At 44.3% G+C, this 26,587-nt stretch overlaps 1 protein-coding gene across 1 annotated transcript in view; it reads right to left on the bottom strand.

Annotated features, from left to right (window-relative positions):
- The window catches only part of LOC117185716 (sodium- and chloride-dependent glycine transporter 1-like), a 46,812-nt gene extending 21,332 nt beyond the window's left edge, over positions 1 to 25,480 (bottom strand). The window contains exon 1 of the mRNA XM_033395549.1: positions 25,263 to 25,480. The gene's annotated coding sequence lies outside the window, so the exon portion shown is untranslated. The remainder of the gene's footprint in view (positions 1 to 25,262) is intronic.
- Positions 25,481 to 26,587: the final 1,107 nt, after the last annotated feature.

Genomic DNA, 26,587 nt, shown 5'->3' with positions numbered 1-26,587 from the left:
TTTCCGACCCCATAAAGTATATATATTCTTGTGGATGCCACAGATTTTCGCTCTTTGTGGGGGCGGAAGTGGGCGGGGCAAAGTTTTGAAATATTCTTGTAGCAGTGAGTATCATTGAGTATCGGGTATAAAAAGTTACTCTTTAACGTGCAACGTGGGACGTGAAAAGGGGAAAAGTGAAGTGTGATGTGTGAAGTGTTGGAAAAGTTTCGTCCAGAGCAAAAGGAGTCAACGACGATGGCCACTACGGGGAAGGTCGAATTTTGGGAAAGACCCACGTATCTTATAAAACACGTGAATATTGGAGCTTAAAGGGTATAAGTTGGGTGGCGAAATTTGCTTCCTTTCTGGTTTTTATTAAGGGTTTGCTTTGGTTTTACTATGTGCTTTTTTTTGCTTTTTACATATTTCCAAACAAGTTTCAGTTCGAATCTTTGGGAAAATCTAAAAATCCTTGCAGGTTATTATACTCGATACTCAAAATGAGTATTGGGGTATATTAGATTTGTGGTAAAAGTGGATGTGTGTAACGTCCAAAAGGAATCGTTTCCGACCCCATAAAGTATATATATTCTTGATCAGCATCAATAGCCGAGTCGATTGAGCCATGTCTGTCTGTCCGTCTGTCCGTCTGTCCGTCCGTCCGTCTGTCCGTCTGTCCGTCCCCTTCAGCGCCTAGTGCTCAAAGACTATAAGACATGAGCAACGATGTTTTGTATCCAGACTTCTGTGATATGTCACTGCTACAAAAATATTTCAAAACTTCGCCCCGCCCACTTCCGCCACCACAAAGGACGAAAATCTGTGGCATCCACATTTTTAAAGATACGATAAAACCAAAAACGCAGAATCGTAGAGGATGACTATATGTCTTAGAATGTAAGATCTCAACCAGATCGTATAATTATTATAGCCGGAATCAAGAAAACAATTTCATTCTTTCTCGCTCTGTCTCTCTCTAACACACAGGTTTCATGGTCGGTTTTGCCAATTGCAAAATATGAGTTCAAGGATCTCAGAACCTATAAGAGCCAGAGCAACCAAATATGGTATCCACACTCCTGTGATATGTCACTGCTACAAGAATATTTCAAAACTTTGCCCCGCCCACTTCCGCCCCCACAAAGAGCGAAAATCTGTGGCATCCACAATTTCGACGACACGAGAAAACTAAAACTCGTATTTAATCAAAACGAGGGGGAACGTTGTGAGTTGCTGCGGACACCGCAACTCTACGGTTATACCCGATACTAAGTCAGTATGGCTCTCCTCCGGCAGACGCCGCTTATATTAAACGACACGACAAAGAGTGCGTGCGAGAGAAACAGAAAATCAGTCTGAGCGTGACGTCGGGCTCTGCGTAGCCACTGCAAATTGATTTGTTCCTATTGGCTATAAAAATGATCTGATCTGATCCAGATTCAGCAATCTGATAGATATGGTCATTATCTATGATTCTGCGTTTTTAGTTTTCTCGAATGTGCAATATTGTGGATGCAACAGATTTTCGTCCTTTGTGTGGGCGGAAGGGTGTGGGGCGAAATTTTGAGATACACGTCTTATAGTAAGATCTAATAGGAGTGCGGATACCAAATTTGGTTACTCTAGCCTTAATAGTCTCTGAGATTTTTGAATATCTCCATTTTTTCGTCCTTTGCGGGGGCGGAAGGGGGTGTGGCGAAATTTTGAAACAAACTCGTCTCGGTCCGATATATTAGGAGTGTGGATACCAAATTTGGTTGCTCTAGCTTTTGTAGTCTCTGAGATCTAGGCGCTAATGTTTTACTCTAAGCAAAGCCGGCTATGCTACGTGTGTGTTAGAAAGAGACAGGGCAGGAAAAAATGAAATTGTTTTCTTGATGCTGGCTATAATAATAATACGATCCAATTCAGATTCTGCAATCTAAAAGATATGGTCATTCTCTACAATTCCACGTTTTTGGTTTTCTCATATCTTTAAAATTGTGGATGCCACAGATTTTCGTCCTTTGTGGGGGCGGAAGTGGGCGGGGCAAAGTTTTGAAATATTTTTGTAGCAGTGACATATCACAGAAGTCTGGATCCAAAACATCGTTGCTCTAGCTCTTATAGTCTTTGAGCACTAGGAGCTGAAGGGGACGGACAGACGGACGGACAGACAGACAGGGCTCAATCGACTCGGCTATTGATGCTGATCAAGAATATATATACTTTATGGGGTCGGAAACGATTCCTTCTGGACGTTACACACATCCACTTTTACCACAAATCTAATATACCCCAATACTCATTTTGAGTATCGGGTATAAAAAATCAGTGTGGATCTATTTTACTCTTGTCGTGTGCGGGGAAGGGGAAGCCAATCCTTCCCCGCTTCGCCCCGCCGCTCTGAATGCGGTCTGTTAGTGTTTGGTCAATTCGAGTGTGAAAATGATTTCGAGCTTCCGCTATCGCGCTTATTTACACTTGATGAGAGCTCGGGAGAAGGGTGGAGGGGCGGGCTGCTGGTGGAAGGGGGAGTTGCGTCTGATGACCTTGGCAATGTGCAACACAGTCGGGGCTGCAGCTGTAGCTGTAGCGAACATTTAACATGAGCAGCGTTCTAAATTTTCCGTCCCACTTTTTGCTATTCGCTCGCAGCATTTGCCGCCTTTTTTTCTTTTTGATGTTTTTATGCGAAAGTTACATTTTTTCGGCTTGGCACCCAAGGCGAGACTCGAGGCGCGAGAGACCTTCATTGTCATCATCGTCACTGCTGTTGCTGCCCAAGTCTCGGCAACTATTAAGGGGCAAGCCCAGAGCACTTGAACTTGATCCACACGAAGGTTGCCCACAAACAGCAAACAAGGAGAGGGGGATGGACATGCCACGACCCTGTGCTGGAGAGGGTTGAGGATTGTTCTGTTATGATGCCTGGGCACGTAGAGCAAACTGTTCATCTTTTTTTCTCTGTAAGCATTTTACCATTTTCTGTTGCATCTGCATCTGCATCTGCATTCAGCAGCAAAACGACAATTGAGCAATCAGTGGTGCTATTTGCTCGGGTAAGTCTTTTGCAAGTGTTGGTTGTTGAATCGCCGTATTATTTGACAACCAAGCCTCCAATGGTCGTTTCGGGAGCGACAATACCGAGCTTGGTCTCACGCCGCTGTCATACCTGCTGTCAGCCAACGACATCGATTATTTATTTGGCCAAGAGCAGCCTGACCATTGTCAGAGCCCAGGGGATACGTGCAAATGTACCGCATCTACTCCCGTCCCTCTAACCGGATAACAACTTCCTCTTTTGTCAGGCAGCCTGACTCACACCTTGGATTACCCGTCGTCACCTCATTAAATATTCATCGCCTTCTTCATCGTCTGTCGCCCTTCGCTACCATTTTCCTGGTAATCGCAAATTCAGCGCTAAATCACAATGAACGAGGTGGAACGTTGTGAGTTGCTGCGGACACCGCAACTCTACAGTTATACCCGATACTAAGTCAGTATGGCTCTCCTCCGGCAGACAAAGAGTGCGTGCGAGAGAGACAGAAAATCAGTCTGAGCGTGACGTCGGGCGCTGCGTAGCCACTGAAAATTGATTTCTTGCTTTTGGCTACAAAAATGATCCGATCTGATCCAGATTCAGCAATCTGATAGATATGGTCATTATCTATGATCCTGCGTTTTTAGTTTTCTCGAATGTGCAATATTGTGGATGCAACAGATTTTCGTCTTTTGTGGGGGCGGAAGGGGGTGGGGCGAAATTCTGAGATATACGTTTTATAGTGAGATCTAACAGAAGTGCGGATACCAAATTTGGTTACTCTAGCCTTAATAGTCTCTGAGATTTGTGGATGCCCCAGATTTTCGTCCTTTGCGGGGGCGGAAGGGGGTGTGGCGAAATTTGGACACAAAACGGTCAAGGTCCGATATCAAAGGAGTGTGGATACCAAATTTGGTTGCTCTGGCTCTTATAGGTTCTGAGATCCTTGAACTCATATTTTGCAATTAACAAAACCGACCATGAAACCTGTGTGTTAGAGAGAGACAGAGCGAGAAAGAATGAAATTGTTATCTTAATTCTGGCTATAATCATTATACGATCTGGTTCAGATTTTGCACTGTAGAAGATATAGTCATCCTCACCGATTCTGCGTTTTTGGTTTTATCGTATCTTTAAAAATGTGGATGCCACAGATTTTCGTCTTTTGTGGGGGAGGAAGTGGGCGGGCCGAAGTTTTGAAATATTTTTGTAGCAGTGACATATCACAGAAGTCTGGATCAAAACATCGTTGCTCTAGCTCTTATAGTCTTTGAGCACTAGGCGCTGAAGGGGACGGACAGACGGACAGACGGACGGACGGACAGACAGACAGGGCTCAATCGACTCGGCTATTGATGCTGATCAAGAATATATATACTTTATGGGGTCGGAAACGATTCCTTCTGGACGTTACACACATCCACTTTTACCACAAATCTAATATACCCCAATACTCATTTTGAGTATCGGGTATAAAAAGCGCGTTATGTGGCATTTTAAGTGATTTTCTCTTGGGAAGATGAAATTTTAAATCATTATTTGATTAAATTGTGCAAAATATGAGAGCAATGGTGAGCCGTAAAGTTTCGTAAGTTCTGATATTTCCCATATTTTCAGAATTAGCATTTACACAGATTTCCCATTAACGAGCTTTCCACAACTCCTAATGGGATAAAGATTCTGCTTATACTGAACCTTGAGGACTCCAAATGCAATTCATTTGAATTTCTGAATTTAAAACGGAAAAGCTAGAGGAAAACGTGGGGAAAACAAGAAAATACTCATAGAAAGGGGCTGCCGCGAAGAGTAAAGATGGGATTGTGATGGGGATGGGGATGGGGGGTTGACAGCGAAAAAGTGAACTAATGTCTGGAAAAAGCTTCATATCTCGGTTCGCTGTTTTCACTTAAGTTTCGGCACCTTCTTTTCAGTTTTCCCCTTTGCATACATTCACATAATTTTGAGTCTGTCTGTACCTGAGTGGGTTTTCCTCTGCATCTGCATGCGCATGGCTGTTTGTATTTTGCTCAGCAAATGCGAGTGTACTGCTCGCACTCGCTCGAAATTTGCAATTGAAATGTAATCTCTCAGCACCAGTGGTATAGTTTTATTTGGTTTACGGCAAATGCAGCAGGGCCCAAATGGCAGATTTAATGCTTTCAGACATCCCCAAAGGGTCTGCATGGACATCAGACCGGTACTTAACTTAACCATTTAAAAAAGAATGAGCGTTCGCGTTGTGATTCAAGAAGAATCACATCCCATTAACTCAATGTCCTTGGGTTTTGCATTACGGCACGATCCAGGCCACACTACATAGGTCGGAGTCGGTACGGACCATACAATTTTGTGGTGGATAGCTGAAAGCGGATAGCCCTTTACCTGACTGTGCGGGCAATGGACTTTAGTCCCTGACTTTTACTATTTGATTGATCTTGCAATTTGTGTAGCGAGCGTTCGAAAAAGAATTAGCGCAGCTTGTAGTGACTAAAGTTGGAGTAAGCTGGCGCTTTGTTGGGCACCTGGAAACAGTCTGGATAAATTTGTTTTAAACGCCTTGTCTCTGCGCAGTAACAGCTGTTCTAGATGTAATGGGCTGCGGCTGGTGGGCCAGGCCAGTACTGGAATGGATTAGCGAGTCTATGGGTCGTTTAGTAGCAGTTGAACAGCAAAATGAACAGGGATGCCACGAAGACTGCCAAGTGGGTGCTTTTGGTGCCCTTCATCCTGTGTGTCCGACTGTGCAAGAGAAAAGCCAGTGACAACATCACGGGTAAGTTTTCTGGGAATCCCGAGAGAAATGCGTTTGAATTGGTTTGGTTGTTTTCCTTTTCTATAAATTCCTCGAAAAACTTTGACTGGCTAAATGAGACACAGCTGCTGCAAGTGGATGGCTCTGACAATGGCACAGATTCCACCGAACCCATCCCGGATTTGCATTTGCAGTTGCACAACATCACTGTCAATTGCCATCCGTGCAACAACAGCAACAGTGGCAGAAGTACGGATTCCAACGTCCCGCTGGAGCAGCTGGTGCATCATCAGCAAATTGTTTGACTTGCTTTCATGGCCTTGCTGCTGCACATTTTCGTTGTGGGCGTGGGTGAGTTTGCAGCACGGCAGAATCTCTTTCCTAACATTCCTTACCCTTCCCCGACCCTCGCATTGCGCTACAGCATTCATCATCTACAGCTGCGTGTACTGGAAGAGCCGGGCCCTAAAGAGGCGCCACAGACTGAACGCCCAGGGCACCCTGCAGCTCTCCGCCCTACAGCATCGGCATGCACCCAGCACTCAGAGCTGTTCCTGCCAAGAATGCCAGCTGTCCGGGCGAATACTGCACGGCCTGATCGTTCAGCAGTTCCAGGAGATTGCCGAATGTTGAGCAAATGGACAAACACTTTGAAAACCACCTTCTGCTACATACTATATACAAGTTATATTCTTGGTTATTAAACATTGTTTCTGCACAATTTGGAGTCAAGGTCACAATATTTCCCAATGCAACATTCGCTTGGTAGTAGTTGTACATACAGATTTCGTATATACTTGCATACATGTGAATGGTTGGATTTGAAGAATTTGCTGCTGCCCCTTGTCCCCCTTTACTATCGTCCCTCTGCCTCGAGACACGCTTCAAAGGACATATATGTCAATGCAATGTCAATAATTAATTCAATCGCACACATGCAGACATTCATACTCGTACTGGCACAGATACTGAAACAGACATGTCGGCAGTTGCATTGTCGTCAAAATGCACCAACATCTGACGATGGAGACAGAGGGACTCCACAAAGGTCAAAGTTCATCATCATTTACAGCAGGCTACCCTACCCCTTCTTGGTTCAACATTTCCTTCGCTTTCCACTTCTCGAGTTCGTCTCTACTTCCCGCACGACCGCATTAATGAATAAAAACGAGGGGGAACGTTGTGAGTTGCTGCGGACACCGCAACTCTACAGTTATACCCGATACTTAGTCAGTATGGCTCTCCTCCGGCAGCCGCCGCTAATATTGAACGACACGACAAAGAATGCGTGCGAGAGAGACAGAAAATCAGTCTGAGCGTGACGTCGGGCGCTGCGTAGCCACTGCAAATTGATTTCTTGCTTTTGGCTACAAAAATTATCCGATCTAATCCAGATTCAGCAATCTAATAGATATGGTCATTATCTATGATTCTGCGTTTTTAGTTTTCTCGAATGTGCAATATTGTGGATGCAACAGATTTTCGTTCTTTGTGGGGGCGGAAGGGGGTGGGGCGAAATTCTGAGATATACGTTTTATAGTGAGATCTAACAGAAGTGCGGATACTAAATTTGGTTACTCTAGCCTTAATAGTCTCTGAGATTTGTGGATGCCCCAGATTTTCGTCGTTTGCGGGGGCGGAAGGGGGTGTGGCGAAACTTGGACACGAAACGGTCAAGGTCCGATATCACAGGAGTGTGGATACCAAATTTGGTTGCTCTGGCTCTTATAGGTTCTGAGATCCTTGAACTCATATTTTGCAATTGGCAAAACCGACCATGAAACCTGTGTGTTAGAGAGAGACAGAGCGAGAAAGAATGAAATTGTTTTCTTGATTCTGGCTATAATAATTATACGATCTGGTTGAGATTTTACACTCTAGAACATATAGTCATCCTCTACGATTCTGCGTTTTTAGTTTTCTCGTATCGTCGAAAATGTGGATGCCACAGATTTTCGTCCTTTGTCGGGGCGGAAGTGGGCGAAGTTTTGAAATATTTTTGTAGCAGTGACATATCACAGAAGTCTGGATCCAAAACATCGTTGCTCTAGCACTTATAGTCTTTGAGCACTAGGCGCTGAAGGGGACGGCCAGACGGACGGACAGACGGACAGACAGACATGGCTCAATCGACTCGGCTATTGATGCTGATCAAGAATATATATACTTTATGGGGTCGGAAACGATTCCTTCTGGACGTTACACACATCCACTTTTACCACAAATCTAATATACCCCTATACTCATTTTGAGTATCGGGTATAATAATCCGATTAGTCAATTTTCCCTCTCTCTCTCTCTCTTTCTCTCTTTCTCACACACCGTCCAATCGAAATAATGAAAATAATATTTTGTTGTGTTGAACTTTATTGGTTCTCCCAATTATTATTAAATATTAATTATTATTATATGTATATGTACATATATTATTAGTTATTTTTATTATTGCACTTCCTTATACATTAATAATAAATAATAATGTAAGATGTACTATCAAATGGCATTAAAAAGAATAGCATCGTATGAGTCGCTTCGAAGATGGACAAACAAACTGAATATGATGAATATATATGTATGTATATATATATATATGTATATGTATGTATATGTATATTGTTTATGTACATACATATGTATTTAAGTTAATGTAGAGCCTTATCATACATAACTAGGTATGGTTTTTTTTATACCCGATACTCAAAATGAGTATTGGGGTATATTAGATTTGTGGTAAAAGTGGATGTGTGTAACGTCCAGAAGGAATCGTTTCCGACCCCATAAAGTATATATATTCTTGATCAGCATCAATAGCCGAGTCGATTGAGCCCTGTCTGTCTGTCCGTCTGTCAGTCCGTCCGTCCGTCCGTCCGTCCGTCCGTCCCCTTCAGCGCCTAGTGCTCAAAGACTATAAGAGCTAGAGCAACGATGTTTTGGATCCAGACTTCTGTGATATGTCACTGCTACAAAAATATTTCAAAACTTCGCCCCGCCCACTTCCGCCCCCACAAAGGACGAAAATCTGTGGCATCCACATTTTTAAAGATACGATAAAACCAAAAACGCAGAATCGGTGAGGATGACCATATCTTCTACAGTGCAAAATCTGAACCAGATCGAATAATGATTATAGCCAGAATCAAGAAAACAATTTCATTCTTTCTTGCTCTGTCTCTCTCTAACACACAGGTTTCATGGTCGGTTTTGTCAATTGCAAAATATGAGTTCAAGGATCTCAGAACCTATAAGAGCCAGAGCAACCAAATTTGGTATCCACACTCCTGTGATATCGGATCTTGACCGTTTCGTGTCCAAATTTCGCCACACCCCCTTCCGCCCCCGCAAAGGACGAAAATCTGGGGCATCCACAAATCTCAGAGACTATTAAGGCTAGAGTAACCAAATTTAGTATCCGCACTTCTGTTGGATCTCACTAAAAAACGTATATCTCAGAATTTCGCCCCACCCTTTTCCGCCCCTACAAAAGACGAAAATCTGTTGCATCCACAATATTGCACATTCGAGAAAACTAAAAACGCAGAATCATAGATAATGACCATATCTATCAGATTGCTGAATCTGGATCAGATCAGATCATTTTTATAGCCAAAAGGAACAAATCAATTTGCACTGGCTACGCAGCCCCCGACGTCACGCTCAGACTGATTTTCTGTCTCTCTCGCACGCACTCCTTGTCGTGTCGTTTAATATTAGCGGCGTCTGCCGGAGGAGAGCCATACTGACTTAGTATCGGGTATAACTGTAGAGTTGCGGTCTCCGCAGCAACTCACAACGTTCCCCCTCGTTTTATTATTATACCTGATACTCAAAATGAGTATTGGGGTATATTAGGAGGAATCGTTTCCGACCCCATAAAGTATATATATTCTTGATCAGCATCAATAGGCGAGTCGATTGAGCCCTGTCTGTCTGTCCGTCCGTCCGTCTGTCCGTCTGTCCGTCCCCTTCAGCGCCTAGTGCTCAAAGACTATAAGAGCTAGAGCAACGATGTTTTGGATCCAGACTTCTGTGATATGTCACTGCTACAAAAATATTTCAAAACTTCGCCCCGCCCACTTCCGCCCCCACAAAGGACGAAAATCTGTGGCATCCACAATAAGAAATGAGAAAACCAAAAACGTAGAATTGTAGAGAATGATCATATCTTTAAGACTGCGGAATCTGAATTCAATCGTATTATTATTATAGCCAGCATCAAGAAAACAATTTCATTTTTTCTCGCCCTGTCTCTCTCTAACACACACGTAGCATAGGCGGCTTTGCTTAGAGTAAAACATTAGCGCCTAGATCTCAGAGACTACAAAAGCTAGAGCAATCAAATTTGGTATCCACACTACTAATATATCGGACTGAGACGAGTTTGTTTCAGAATTTCGCCACACCCCCTTCCGCCCCCGCAAAGGACGAAAATCTGGGGATATTCAAAAACCTCAGAGACTATTAAGGCTAGAGTAACCAAATTTGGTATTCGCACTCCAGTTAGATCTTACTATAAAACGTGTATCTCAAAATTTCGCCTTACCCCCTTCCGCCCACACAAAGGACGAAAATCTGTTGCATCCACAATATTGCACATTCGAGAAAACTAAAAACGCAGAATCATAGATAATGACCATATCTATCAGATTGCTGAATCTGGATCAGATCAGATCATTTTTATAGCCAATAGGAACAAATCAATTTGCAGTGGCTACGCAGCGCCCGACGTCACGCTCAGACTGATTTTCTGTCTCTCTCGCACGCACTCTTTGTCGTGTCGTTTAATATTAGCGGCGTCTGCCGGAGGAGAGCCATACTGACTTAGTATCGGGTATAACCGTAGAGTTGCGGTGTCCGCAGCAACTCACAACGTTCCCCGTCGTTATACCCGATACTCAAAATGAGTATTGGGGTATATTAGATTTGTGGTAAAAGCGGATGTGTGTAACGTCCAGAAGGAATCGTTTTCGACCACATAAAGTATATATATTCTTGATCAGCATCAATAGCCGAGTCGATTGAGCCCTGTCTGTCTGTCCGTCCGTCCGTCTGTCCGTCTGTCCGTCTGTCCGTCCCCTTCAGCGCCTAGTGCTCAAAGACTATAAGAGCTAGAGCAACGATGTTTTGGATCCAGACTTCTGTGATATGTCACTGCTACAAAAATATTTCAAAACTTCGCCCCGCCCACTTCCGCCCCCACAAAGGACGAAAATCTGTGGCATCCACAATAAGAAATGAGAAAACCAAAAACGTAGAATTGTAGAGAATGATCATATCTTTAAGACTGCGGAATCTGAATTCAATCGTATTATTATTATAGCCAGCATCAAGAAAACAATTTCATTTTTTCTCGCCCTGTCTCTCTCTAACACACACGTAGCATAGGCGGCTTTGCTTAGAGTAAAACATTAGCGCCTAGATCTCAGAGACTACAAAAGCTAGAGCAACCAAATTTGGTATCCACACTACTAATATATCGGACTGAGACGAGTTTGTTTCAGAATTTCGCCACACCCCCTTCCGCCCCCGCAAAGGACGAAAATCTGGGGATATTCAAAAACCTCAGAGACTATTAAGGCTAGAGTAACCAAATTTGATATTCGCACTCCAGTTAGATCTTACTATAAAACGTGTATCTCAAAATTTCGCCTTACCCCCTTCCGCCCACACAAAGGACGAAAATCTGTTGCATCCACAATATTGCACATTCGAGAAAACTAAAAACGCAGAATCATAGATAATGACCATATCTATCAGATTGCTGAATCTGGATCAGATCAGATCATTTTTATAACCAATAGGAACAAATCAATTTGCAGTGGCTACGCAGCGCCCGACGTCACGCTCAGACTGATTTTCTTTCTCTCTCGCACGCACTCTTTGTCGTGTCGTTTAATATTAGTGGCGTCTGCCGGAGGAGAGTTATACTGACTTAGTATCGGGTATAACCGTAGAGTTGCGGTGTCCGTAGCAACTCACAACGTTCCCCCTCGTTATACCCGATACTCAAAATGAGTATTGGGGTATATTAGATTTGTGGTAAAAGTGGATGTGTGTAACGTCCAGAAGGAATCGTTTCCGACCCCATAAAGTATATATATTCTTGATCAGCATCAATAGCCGAGTCGATTGGGCCCTGTCCGTCTGTCCGTCTGTCCGTCCGTCCGTCCGTCCGTCCGTCCGTCCCCTTCAGCGCCTAGTGCTCAAAGACTATAAGAGCTAGAGCAACGATGTTTTGGATCCAGACTTCTGTGATATGTCACTGCTACAAAAATATTTAAAAACTTCGCCCCGCCCACTTCCGCCCCCACAAAGGACGAAAACCTGTGGCATTCACAATTTTAAAGATATGAGAAAACCAAAAACGTAGAATTGTAGAGAATGACAATATCTTTAAGACTGCAATATCTGAATTGGATCGTATAATTATTATAGCCAGCATCAAGAAAACAATTTCATTTTTTCTCGCCCTGTCTCTCTCTAACACACACGTAGCATAGGCGGCTTTGCTTAGAGTAAAACATTAGCGCCTAGATCTCAGAGACTACAAAAGCTAGAGCAACCAAATTTGGTATCCACACTCCTAATATATCGGACCGAGACGAGTTTGTTTCAAAATTTCGCCACACCCCCTTCCGCCCCCGCAAAGGACGAAAATCTGGGGATATTCACAAATCTCAGAGACTATTAAGGCTAGAGTAAATAAATTTGGTATCCGCACTCCTGTTAGATCTCACTATAAAACGTATATCTCAAAATTTCGCCCCACTCCCTTCCGCCCCCACAAAAGACGAAAATCTGTTGCATCCACAATATTGAGGATACGAGAAAACTAAAAATGCAGAATCATAGATAATGATCATATATATCAGATTGCTGAATCTGGATCAGATCAGATAATTTTATAGCCAAAAGGAACAAATCAATTTGCACTGGCTACGCAGCACCAGACGTCACGCTCAGACTGATTTTCTGTCTTTCTCGCACGCACTCCTTGTCGTGTCGTTTAATATTAGCGGCGTCTGCCGGAGGAGAGCCATACTGACTTAGTATCGGGTATAACTGTAGAGTTGCGGTGTCCGCAGCAACTCACAACGTTCCCCCTCGTTTTTGATTTCCATTTGCATAAATACGAAAAAAAGTAAACTTGAGCTCAAGTCGAAGCAAATATGTAACGGTTGCGGTTGGACAATACCGATTCAAAATAGGTTATCGCTATGGTGCTCGGATATCGCATGCAATAACCTTGGGCCAATTATCGCTGCAGGGCATAGTATAGTTGGGGATGGTGCAAGCAAGCTCGAGGTAGGGAACAGCTGAGCTGAGCTGCCGTAAGTGCTGTGCAGCGCATCGCAACGGAGCTTTCGAAGCCGAGCTTTAAGATCGGTAAGCTCTTATTTAAGCAGTGCAAAAGCACCAGAACGTTCTCTTTCGAAAATTTGAATCTGTGCAGCCGGTGGCTATCTCCGCGTCGGTAGCAAATATATAACTAAATCGACCACGTGTAAGCCCAAAAGAAAAGAAAAGTAACCCAAATAAGTGCCACAAAGACAAACCGAAAAGAAATAAAACGGAACGGGGAAAATCCCACACGGTCGGCGCGCCGCAAAAATCGGGCGAAAATTAATAACCGTGCGCCGAGAAAACTGGCAAGAAACTACCCTGGAGAAAAGTGCATATTTGCCTCGCCTCGCCAGCAAGTGTTGTTCTTGTTGCAAACCCGTGCGTCCCGCAGCTCTGCCAGGAGAACCCAACGCTCGTGTCTCCGTGGAAAAGTCCGAAAAACCGGTATGTTAAAGTGCCCTGCAGGGAAAATTTAGATTTTTTTCTTAGCCCTCGTGGTTTTGGTTCTGTTTCGCCCATAGGGCCCTGGCCCCGAGCGGTAGCCACCCGGCTCTCCCAAAGTTCTGCCCCACCCACACCAAACTCCCACCCTTGACGGGAGTACTCTTCGGAGTCGACCTTGGTGTGGGGCCGAAGTTTTTTTTCCCTTTTGGAGTCGTTGAAGCATCCACCTGCCCGGCGACATAACCTCCACCGGCCATAACCCTTGCGCCATATCTAACGTACGCGCATAGAGGGCATAGAGATCACCCCCCCCACCCCACACTATGCGCCGCTAACTCGCTGTCTGCGACGGCCTAGAAGACGCCGCCACGGATCCGGACCCAGATTTCGTAGCATAGTGTAGTTTTAATTGTAATTTTTTTTTGGTTCCTTCTGAGTATGTAACTTTCCTTAACTCTGCGTCACAGTCCTACCTCGATAGGCGGGAATGTGAAAGTTCTCAAAACGGAATTTATTTTTTCGGGTTGGAGACCGAAGAACTACAAAAAAAAAAAACAAAAAAAAAAACCTATTTCATATCCCCCCTATTTACCAATCCCCCTCCGCCCTGGGCACACATTAACATGGTTTCCACAGCTCCACAACGAAAGGCGCCTTTCAGCGAGGGACCACTGTATTAAAGCCGTAAGTGACCCAATTTCAATTTTCTCCTTTGCGCCTGTCTTCGTCAAAATCTAAAACGCATGCGCAGCGGCCAGCCGCTGCTGATAAGAGAGCGCAACGCTTGCGTTCCACACGCTCGAAGCTTTTCGGTCTCTTCGGTGCCAATTCTGCTAAGCTTGCCTTGCTCGCATTCCCTGCATTCTTTTAATGCATGGAAACGTAGCCAAGCCATACACTAACCAACAAGGAAAAAAAAATCTCCTCAACCCAGAAAAAAAAAAAAATAAATTTATAATGTTTAATTAAATTTCGTTTTGGCTCACCATTGCTGATCGCTGGTATGACCCCCGCTGCTTTTGAAAATTTTTTTGATTTTGATTTTTTTCCTTTATACATACCTAATTTACTTATTTCGAATATCTTATATTATATTCATATCTTTTCTATTTATACTCCACCGTTTATATATACCTATATCTATAAATTTTTTTTCTCCTTAGGGATTAAGCCTCCTATTTTTTTTTCATTCCACTAAAATTTTTTTTTAAGTTGCCTGCTGATTGTAGTTCAATACTTGTGTTATTTTTGGAAGTGAAACTTGGTTTGCTAGTTTTTGATTGAAGCAACATGTCTATGATGAAGTACAACGAAATATATTGAATGTTATTAGCAATGAACATGGAGTAGACTTATAATTACCAAGGGACAGGGTGACGTAATGGGGTAGGGTAAGAAGTTTAGGGATTTCCAGAACCTTCGCACCACTGGAAATCATGGAAGGGTGGGTATAGAATCGTGTGGGTCGACTTCCATCGCAAGACCTCACGCCCGCGAGAGTTTGGAACACGCCGCCGAAAGCCCCTAGTACTTTTCGGGTACGCCCTATGATTGTGGCATGTAATGTCCGTTATGCTCGGAATAGGCATAGTGTTGTTTTCGGAGCTCGCTCCCGGTAGAGTCACGGGATTCTAAAAAATTTAAAGTCTATGTAGTAGGAGTCGAGACGCGGTCAAACGAACCCCCCCCCCCCAAGTTACCGAATGAGCACGGAACCAAAGAATCCCCCCGGCCGTGACCTCGACATCCCCTCCAATCCATCCCCTACTCACATATAGAAATATATCGTGGAAATGTTACCTAAATTTTTGGCGCCCAACGTGGGGCAGGTTTTTTTTTCAATGCTATCTACTGTCTATACCCAGCTGGACGCGAGGGTGTAACGTTGTTACATAAATTTTTGGCGCCCAACGTGGGTCCATAGCCAAAGTTATAGTGACAGTAAAAAGTATTGGTAACTTTAGCAACAAAATCAGCTATTGGCTCGTCCCACCTATTGCTCGTTTGTATTCATATGCTTAATGCTGACTTTAGTTTTCTCTAAACGATCTGGTCATTGCTCCGATACAATTTCAGAATATTGCGGATTCTGCTTGGATCCTAATACTGGTTGTTCCTCTGATTTTTATGGGGAAGTTGTCGAGTCTACGACGAAGGGAAGCTTAAGTGATCATCCGGAATTGAGAAAGTAGTTCCCATGTTGACGCATCCTGTCGGGCTAGTCAAACTTGTTGTCTGGAATGTGTATATATGCTGCTTGCGTATTCATACCGAACAAGCGAGATTGGTTTAGGTCGCGTCTTCCAAGCTACAGTTAATTCAGCGGATATTAGTTTCAATAGATTGAATTGTGAGGTTGATTCGGATTTGGTATTGTTACTCTTTGCGCATAGCATACGGTTGCATACAATTGCAGAATATTGCATATTTGGTTTCGGCCGGATATCAGTACTGATTGTCCCTGTACGGGTGATGGAAGCACAGAGATGGCGGTCCCAGATTTGGTCTTCACTCATACCCTTACCATTGGCGGGTATTATTCCAGCGGCAGCGGTGGCTGCATATGGTTGTCTGGAACTAGCGCGTATGCTGCTTGCGTATCCTTGCCGAATCATATGTGGACACTTAAACCAGTGCACTGATACTAAGACAATGCAAATTAGAAACCATAGCCCAAACCAAATCAATTCTTTTGTCGCTGTTCCAAAGATTCGCAACTCCTATCCTTATCTTATTATGTCACCCATTAAATGTCACCCTAGGAAAAATTTGGTAGAATATAGCACAAAAAAAAAAATAAATAAAAAAATCTTAATAAAAATGCCGCTGCGACATAGTCCTCAGCAAAACAATCCGCTGAGCTCGGAAAACGTTTGCGGCATTTGTTGCTCCGAAATGTCCAATACTCAGCCGTGTTTTTGTACTCCGTGTAATCACGTTTTCCATAAAGCATGTCTGGAAGAATGGTTCCCTCATCACGATGATTGTCCGAACTGTAGCCGAGTATGTACGTTATCGCAAGCAAAACTAGTTGTTGGCAATTGTTCTCCAAACAAGCCGCAGCCGGAACCAACAGAATTACCCGGTCCCTCGGGAATTACTACTCGAAGTCTTGCCAAAGCTTTGGAGGTCGTACAGACCCCGGCAAATGGAAATTTTCAGCCAGAGACGGGAAAGATATCCGAGGGAAATGGCAAGAATACCCAATTGAGCCAAATTCCAACTGTAGGTTCAGTCCCGGTAGAACGAACCACTAGGCCCACTCGTTCCAAAAGAACTCGAGCACCAGCCAAAAAGCAGGTACCGATGTTCCCGCCAGGTCGATCTTCCGGTCCGGAAGTAGTGTGTTTGTCGGGATTGGATGCTAGCCGTAGCTCCAACCAGACTGAAGCTCCGTCAGCTAATGTTGCCACTCACTCTAGCCCTTGGGAAGCACCCAACGCACGGACAGCCCCTCTAAGCCAGGGGTTGGACTTGGATGTCCTCCAACAGATAATTGAGCGCACTGTGGCCAGAGCCATATCCACTTTGCAGATTCAGCCGCCTGCGAGTCCGCAGGAAGGGTATGCGAGGCCAAATATCCCAACACCAGTTTCATGTATAAACAGCATGACTAGCCTGCGAACGGCCAAGACGGCCAACATTATGCAAAAGTGGAATGTTCCTTTTGATGGTTCTACCGAAGGTTTAGGGGTAGAAGAATTCATTTACCGAGTCAAAACATTAACCGATGAAACCTTGGATAGCGATTTTCTCGGCCTTTGCAAACATTTGCACATCTTGCTGGTTGGCAAAGCGCGCGATTGGTATTGGAGATACCACAAGCAGGTAGATCGCATCGTTTGGACAGAATTTTGTGCAGCTCTTAGACAACAATATAAAGACTATCGTTCTTAGCTTATGAGCAAGGAATTGATTCGAGCTCGAAGGCAACACGTCGGAGAACCCTTCGTCGCTTTTCACGACGCCGTGGCTGGTCTTATAGATAAATTTGGCATTAAAATGGCGGAAGAGGAATTAATAGAAATATTAAAAGCAAATTTGCTTCCCGAAACCCGTCACAAAATCTTATATCAGTCCATTAGCTCAGTTGGTCAATTGAGAAGATTAGTACAGATGCAGGAAAATCTAGTGCAGGAGTTACAGAAATCGGACAAGTCTCGGCCACCGGTCGGCCGCCGTTCGATACATAGTCTGGAGGAATCGCGCCCTGAAAGCGATCAAGAAGAGTATGAGGATATCAGCGTAGAGGCCATTCAAAGTTCGACGGCTAAGCGTTCTTGTTGGAATTGTGAGGAGCTTGGACATGTGTGGGAAAATTGTATGGCAGATAGGCGGATATTTTGTTACGGCTGTGGAGCTCCGAATGTCTATAAGCCGCAGTGCCAAACATGCATTCGTAGAGCTTCGAAAAACCGTCAGAAGGGTGCATCCAACACCAGCCGGATGCCCCTAAAAAACCACCATTAATCTTGCCCGTTGACTTAGAGCGAGACAAGAAGAGTTTGGCTTCTTGTTGTGAGAAAAGAAAGGAAACGAATACGATCGTAAAGAGAAGTTGTCAGTTTTTACCCTATCCCAAAACGAATCCAGCGTTTAAGAAAATATTATGATAATGTCAAAAATAACCGTAGACTGTTAGTTTCCGCTATTATTAATAGTCCCAAGGATATGCGCAGTTATGCCGAAGTATCCTTTCTGGGTCGAACAGAACAGGGGCTGTTAGACACCGGCGCAAGTATCAGCTGTATAGGTGCTGAGGTAGCTCAGACTGATTTTTCATCCTTTTCTGAATATAAACTAATAAAAGCCACTGCAAAAACTGCAGATGGCCAAAGTCAACAGATACTGGGGGTATTAAATGTCATCATGCGTTATCGAACTATCGAGAAACCCATGAAGTTATATATAATTCCATCCCTGACACAAAATCTAATCCTAGGTCACGATTTTTGGAGATCCTTTTCGCTGGCCCCAGACATCATTGCAGCTGTCGAGATAAGCTCGAAAGACGATGAGGCAGCCGAACCAGATCCCTTACGGTATCCTTTAACTAGACAGCAAAACCAACAACTCGAGGTAGTTAAACAGTTATTTCCCAACGCGACGGAGGGACTAGGGCGTACGGCCTTGCTTAGGTCAGGCCGCCCCGTAAAACAACGCTTTTACCCGGTTAGCCCAGCGGTGGAAAAGTTGCTTTATGCTGAGGTAGATCGCATGCTCCAACTAGGCGTTATCGAACCGTCATCCAGTGCTTGGAGTTCGCCAATGCGACTGGTTCTCAAGCCCAACAAAGTCCGTCTGTGTCTCGATGCTCGAAGACTGAATGAAGTCACCCGTAAGGATGCCTACCCATTACCAAGTATCGATGGTATTTTTGCCCGGTTGCCCAAGGCAAATATCATAACCAAGCTGGACCTAAAAGATGCATATTGGCAGATCGAACTCTCTGAGGATTCCAAGTCACTAACTGCTTTTACGGTCCCGGGAAGGCCTTTATATCAGTTTAAGGTTATGCCTTTTGGCTTGTGTAACGCTCCATCCACTATGTGTCGTTTGATGGATGAGATCATTTCCCCGGATTTGCGTTACTGCGTCTTTGGATACTTGGACGATCTCTGCATCGTATCAGCAGATTTCTCTTCCCATCTAGCCGTGCTGGTACGACTCGCTGAACAGTTCAGAAAAGCCAACCTGACTCTGAATATTAAGAAGAGTCAGTTCTGTGTCACCAGCGCAAATTATCTTGGATACGTCATCAGTAATGGAGGTATTTGCACTGATCCCTCCAAAGTAGCTTGTATAGTGAACTGGCCACCGCCAAGGAATCTAAAACAGGTTCGCGGCTTTCTTGGTGTCTGTGGCTGGTACCGGAGATTCATCCAGAATTTCTCTGAGCTATCCTGTCCTATCACCGAGCTTCTTTCCAACAAAAAGAAATTTATTTGGACACCGGAAGCACAAGTCGCAATGGACTCTTTAAAAACCGTGTTGACTTCTGCTCCAGTGCTCGAAAACCCAGACTTCGAACAGAAATTTTTCCTCCACTGTGTTGCTAGTGATTTTGGTATAGGAGCCGTGCTCGTGCAATTGGTGGATCTGCAGGAAAAGCCAATAGCGTTTATGTCGAAAAAACTAAGTCGTGCGCAACGTAACTATAGCGTTAAGGAGCGCGAGTGCTTGGCCGTAATTCTGGCCATCGAAAAGTTCCGTTGCTATCTGGAACTGCAGGAATTCGAAGTGGTTACTGATCATTCCAGTTTGTTGTGGCTAATGCGCCAGCAAAAGGTGTCGGGGAGGTTAGCTCGATGGATTTTTAGATTGCAGCAATTTAAATTCTCGATATCGCACCGAAAAGGAAAAGATCACATTGTCACCGATGCTCTTTCCCGATTACATGACCCTGAAGTATCCGCAGTAGTGATGAGTCCTGTGATAGATCTCGAATCCGATGCCTTTCAGGATGCGAGCTACCAACAGTTAAAAGAACAGTATCAGAACAATTCCTCTCAACTGCCCGATCTGAAGATTATCGACCAATTTCTGTACATTCGAACCGAACACGCAGATGGAAAGGCGGAGCAAGACAGTCGAACTTGGAAGTTATGGGTTCCCGAGCGATTGAAGACCGACGTTCTTAAACAAGCTCATGACAATCCTACTTCAGCGCATGCCGGCATGCAAAATACCATAGAAAAAGTTCGAAGAAGTCTGTTTTGGCCCGGCTTAGCTAAAGATGTTCGAGAGTATATTCGTAGTTGTGAGGTGTGCAAAGCATGCAAAGCTCCTAATTATATTCTGCGGCCACCCATGGGAAACCACATACCAACTTGTCGACCATTTCAACGATTATACATAGATCTGCTTGGACCTTATCCACGCAGCAAAAATGGACATGTTGGTTTGCTAATTGTTTTAGATCACTTCAGTAAATACCATTGGCTACACCCCCTGAAGAAATTTACTTCCGTAGTAATCCAAGAATTTCTGCTAAAGGATATCTTTCATGCATATGGGGTGCCTGAAACTATTGTTAGCGACAATGGAAAACAATTCAAAGCTACAGAATTCAACGCATTCTTGACACAGCTGGGAATTAAACATATGTACACGGCACTATACTCTCCCCAAAGTAATGCGGCGGAACGAGTAAATCGTTCATTGTTAGCTGCCGTGCGAGCATATCTTCAGCAGGATCAGACATACTGGGATCAGCATCTCTCAAGTATATCTTGTTCGCTGCGATCGTCACTACATCAGTCCTTAGGTTGTTCACCATATCGAGCCCTGTTTGGCTTAGATATGCTCACTCATGGGACGGATTATAAGCTTCTGAAGGATTTAGACTTGCTGGAAGAACCCGTTGTCCCGGTAGCTAGGTCAGACAATTTAGCTCTAATTCGAAAAGATATACAGGGCAATATTAAGAAAGCGTATGAGCGCAACGTTGCTCAATACAATTTACGAGCCAAGCCTGTGTCGTTCCGAGAAGGTCAGGAAGTATTTCACCGAAATTTTTCCTTGAGCAAATTCACGCAAAATTTTAATGCCAAATTGGCTCCTAAATTTCTGAAATGTCGCGTGCGGAAAAAACTGGGTAATTGTGTCTACCTCCTGGAAAATCTGCAGGGACGAGAAATAGGAACCTTTCATGCGAAAGACATTCGATCCTGATTCCCGCTAATATTCCGTCTAACGGTGGCATATTATCGGGTGGTGTAACGGTTGCGGTTGGACAATACCGATTCAAAATAGGTTATCGCTATGGTGCTCGGATATCGCATGCAATAACCTTGGGCCAATTATCGCTGCAGGGCATAGTATAGTTGGGGATGGTGCAAGCAAGCTCTAGGTAGGGAACAGCTGAGCTGAGCTGCCGTAAGTGCTGTGCAGCGCATCGCAACGGAGCTTTCGAAGCCGAGCTTTAAGATCTGCGTCACAGTCCTACCTCGATAGGCGGGAATGTGAAAGTTCTCAAAACGGAATTTATTTTTTCGGGTTGGAGACCAAAGAACTACAAAAAAAAAAAAAAAAAAAAAAACCTATTTCATATCCCCCCTATTTACCAATCCCCCTCCGCCCTGGGCACACATTAACATGGTTTCCACAGCTCCACAACGAAAGGCGCCTTTCAGCGAGGGACCACTGTATTAAAGCCGTAAGTGACCCAATTTCAATTTTCTCCTTTGCGCCTGTCTTCGTCAAAATCTAAAACGCATGCGCAGCGGCCAGCCGCTGCTGATAAGAGAGCGCAACGCTTGCGTTCCACACGCTCGAAGCTTTTCGGTCTCTTCGGTGCCAATTCTGCTAAGCTTGCCTTGCTCGCATTCCCTGCATTCTTTTAATGCATGGAAACGTAGCCAAACCATACACTAACCAACATAGAAAAAAAAATCTCCTCAACCCAGAAAAAAAAAAAATAAATTTATAATGTTTAATTAAATTTCGTTTTGGCTCACCATTGCTGATCGCTGGTATGACCCCCGCTGCTTTTGAAAATTTTTTTGATTTTGATTTTTTTCCTTTATACATACCTAATTTACTTATTTCGAATATCTTATATTATATTCCTATCTTTTCTATTTATACTCCACCGTTTATATATACCTATATCTATACATTTTTTTTCTCCTTAGGGATTAAGCCTCCTTTTTTTATACCCGATACTCAAAATGAGTATTGGGGTATATTAGATTTGTGGTAAACGTGGATGTGTGTAACGTCCAGAAGGAATCGTTTCCGACCCCATAAAGTATATATATTCTTGATCAGCATCAATAGCCGAGTCGATTGAGCCCTGTCCGTCTGTCCGTCTGTCCGTCCGTCCGTCCGTCCGTCTGTCCGTCCGTCCGTCCGTCCGTCCGTCTGTCCGTCCGTCCGTCCGTCCGTCCGTCCGTCCGTCCGTCCGTCCGTCCCCTTCAGCGCCTAGTGCTCAAAGACTATTAGAGCTAGAGCAACGATGTTTTGGATCCAGACATCTGTGATATGTCACTGCTACAAATATATTTCAAAACTTTGCCCCGCCCACTTCCGCCCCCACAAAGGACAAAAATCTGTGGCATTCACATTTTTAAAGATACGATAAAACCAAAAATGCAGAATCGTAGAGGATGACTATATGTTCTAGAGTGTAAGATCTCAACCAGATCGTATAATTATTATAGCCAGAATCAAGAAAACAATTTCATTCTTTCTCGCTCTGTCTCTCTCTAACACACAGGTTTCATGGTCGGTTTTGCCAATTGCAAAATATGAGTTCAAGGATTTCAGAACCTATAAGAGCCAGAGCAACCAAATTTGGTATCCACACTCCTGTGATATCGGACCTTGACCGTTTCGTGTCCAAATTTCGCCACACCCCCTCCCGCCCCCGCAAAGGACGAAAATCTGGGGCATCCACAAATCTCAGAGACTATTAAGGCTAGAGTAACCAAATTTGGTATCCGCACTTCTGTTAGATCTCACTATAAAACGTATATCTCAGAATTTCGCCCCACCCCCTTCCGCCCCCACAAAGAACGAAAATCTGTTGCATCCACAATATTGCACATTCGAGAAAACTAAAAATGCAGAATCATAGATAATGACTATATCTATCAGATTGCTGAATCTGGATCATATCGGATCATTTTTGTAGCCAAAAGCAAGAAATCAATTTGCAGTGGCCACGCAGCGCCCGACGTCACGCTCAGACTGATTTTCTGTCTCTCTCGCACGCACTCTTTGTCGTGTGGTTCAATATTAGCGGCGTCTGCCGCAGGAGAGCCATACTGACTTAGTATCGGGTATAACTGTAGAGTTGCGGTGTACGCAGCAACTCACAACGTTCCCCCTCGTTTTTTTTCATTCCACTAAAATTTTTTTTTGAGTTGCCTGCTGATTGTAGTTCAATACTTGTGTTATTTTTGGAAGTGAAACTTGGTTTGCTAGTTTTTGATTGAAGCAACATGTCTATGATGAAGTACAACGAAATATATTGAATGTTATTAGCAATGAACATGGAGTAGACTTATAATTTCCAAGGGACAGGGTGACGTAATGGGGTAGGGTAAGAAGTTTAGGGATTTCCAGAACCTTCGCACCACTGGAAATCATGGAAGGGTGGGTATAGAATCGTGTGGGTCGACTTCCATCGCAAGACATCACGCCCGCGAGAGTTTGGAACACGCCGACGAAAGCCCCTAGTACTTTTCGGGTACGCCCTATGATTGTGCCATGTAATGTCCGTTATGCTCGGAATAGGCATAGTGTTGTTTTCGGAGCTCGCTCCCGGTAGAGTCACGGGATTCTAAAAATTTTAAAGTTTATGTAGTAGGAGTCGAGACGCGGTCAAACGAACCCCCCCCCCAAGTTACCGAATGAGCACGGAACCAAAGAATCCCCCCGGCCGTGACCACGACATCCCCTCCAATCCATCCCCTACTCACGGATAGAAATATATCGTGGAAATGTTACAAATACGCACAGGACGCCAGCAGGGACTGGGACAAGGACAGGGACAGGGACAGCCCAATGTCAGAACAGACGCTTGCGAGAGAAGGAAACAACGCACGTTCATGTCGAACAGGAAGGAAGCCAGGCGGTACGGCACACAGGAAGGGAACAAAAGCCAGAAGAGGAGATGAGAGCGCTCAGAAGCCAAGGGCAAGGATGCTAAGGTAACAAAAACAACAACAGCAACAGCAATAACTAGTACAGAAGCCACTACAACAATAAACACAAAATCCCGACATAGACATTCCAATAACAATGAGTAACAACAAAATAAGGAAAAGGTAGAGCTAGAACGACAGAGAAAGATAGAACGAGGGGGAACGTTGTGAGTTGCTGCGGACACCGCAACTCTACAGTTATACCCGATACTAATTCAGTATGGCTCTCCTCCGGCAGACGCCGCTAATATTAAACGACACCACAAGGAGTGCGTGCGAGAGAGACAGAAAATCAGTCTGAGCGTGACGTCGGGTGCTGCGTATCCAGTGCAAATTGATTTGTTCCTATTGGCTATAAAAATTATCTGATCTGATCCAGATTCAGCAATCTGATAGATATGGTCATCATCTATGATTCTGCGTTTTTAGTTTTCTCGAATGTGCAATATTGTGGATGCAACAGATTTTCGTCCTTTGTGTGGGCGGAAGTTGGCGGGGCAAAGTTTTGAAATATTCTTGTAGCAGTGACATATCACAGAAGTCTCGATCCAAAACATCGTTGCTCTCGCTCTTATAGTCTTTGAGCACTAGGCGCTGAAGGGGACGGACAGACGGACAGACGGACGGACGGACAGACGGACAGACGGACAGACAGACATGGCTCAATCGACTCGGCTATTGATGCTGATCAAGAATATATGATTTCCCAGAAAATTGACCAGACAATGAAGTTAGCTGGGAACAAAGAATAAAGGTGAAGGGTGAACAGAATGACCCGGCTGCGCAATTCGATCTCATTTAATTAGGTTTGGCAACGTCAGCCCAGGACCGCGGACCGTGCACCGAGGACCGTAGCTCGGACTGTAGCTTTCATTACGCTCGTCACGATTTGTTTGTTAATTGTTTTAAATATTTTCTGGGTTAAGCAATTGCACAAAAGGCCCGAAGGACACACGCACCAGAACAGGCTATGGCGCACTCTCACAGTTATACAAATACGAATACAAATACGTATACGAGTACGAGTACGAGTACGAGTATATACAACTTTCCATTAAACGCTACTTACACAATTAAACTTTTCGGTCTTTTGTTTTTCTTTTCTAAGCTTCTGGTGGCCTGTGCTGTGGAATCTTTGCTGCGAGCTTAAACGATTTTTGTTGCAACGCTGTTGCAGTAGAATTAGTGGTTCGTGTTGTTGTTTTTGTAAGACTTAGTTTCTCGTTTCTCGAATTTGTTATAGCCACAGGGAAACGTCAAAACGGGCGGACCGTTCAAAAGCGACTCGAATCGAAACGGAAGCCCCAACAGCAGCCAGGACTAACGACAACCGAACTACTGGCATTGGACAAGGTGGGCGGTGTATTCGCTCTCTTTCTGGCAGGGAGAGAGCTTTTGTGCATTTGAGAGGGAAAGCTCTACGCTGCTCTCACTAGCCATAAACAAGTATTGCAGCGGCTGGGCGGTGCTTTTGATTTGCAATTTGATTTACTGCGAACGGGGATCGGAGCGGGTAGGGATGGGGATTGGGACTGGGACTGGCAGTGCTGCTGGAGTGCGATGCAGCGCTAAGCTCTCAATTCTCTTTGTGGGTGGAAGGGGCTTTCCACTGAATTGGTCCTTGAATAATAATTCACTTAATTATGAATGTGTGGGCGGGGGTGAATCCGTGCGCGTGGCACGTTGCAATGCCTCTTGTTGCCGCGTTTTGTTGTGGGAGTTGCGTCCCTGAAACGTTACAGGCAGCTCGCTCCGGCACAACAATGCGTTATTTGGTAAGATTGGGCAAAACTACTACGCTTAAACGCTAAGAACAGTAGAAACATGATACCTAACCATAGTCAAATCATCTGATCACTGTTGTAAACACGAACCCAAAATCATCTGAAAAGGTAATATCTTTATTGAATGTCATGCATTATTTGTAGTGGGAAGGTAATATAACTAGCAGCTACCAGCAAATGAGCTATGATCCTCCCACAGTGGCCGTCATCCTTTGCATAGTTGGGTATTTTTGCTGGAAAGGCCAATAACATAACTGTTTGACGGCCTCCGAAAGAGGCGGCGACCTTCAAACACAAACACACACACACACCCACTACGACGATAAGGCTGCCTCGAACTAGGCACTGAAAACGATTTGCCTCCGGGAGAGAGAGAGAGAACCACGGGAGAGTACGTCCCATGCGTTCCAGCTTAGCGCAAATTAGAAACAGCTGAAAAGCACTGCCAGCTACAACAGCCTATCCAAGCAAAAATGTATGGAAATAGAAAAATAAAACACGAAACAGGAGGAATCATGAGAAGCTCAACTCTGTGGAGTGTGATGTGCATGAATGAAAATGGGCCGCAGATGAATCTCTAACGGCGTAAGCCGATTACGGAAGCCCATAC

This window comes from Drosophila miranda, assembly GCF_003369915.1.
Source record: "Drosophila miranda strain MSH22 chromosome Y unlocalized genomic scaffold, D.miranda_PacBio2.1 Contig_Y1_pilon, whole genome shotgun sequence".
In the NCBI taxonomy this organism is placed as follows: Eukaryota; Metazoa; Arthropoda; class Insecta; order Diptera; family Drosophilidae; genus Drosophila; species Drosophila miranda.
This window is presented reverse-complemented; position numbering and strand designations above follow the sequence as displayed.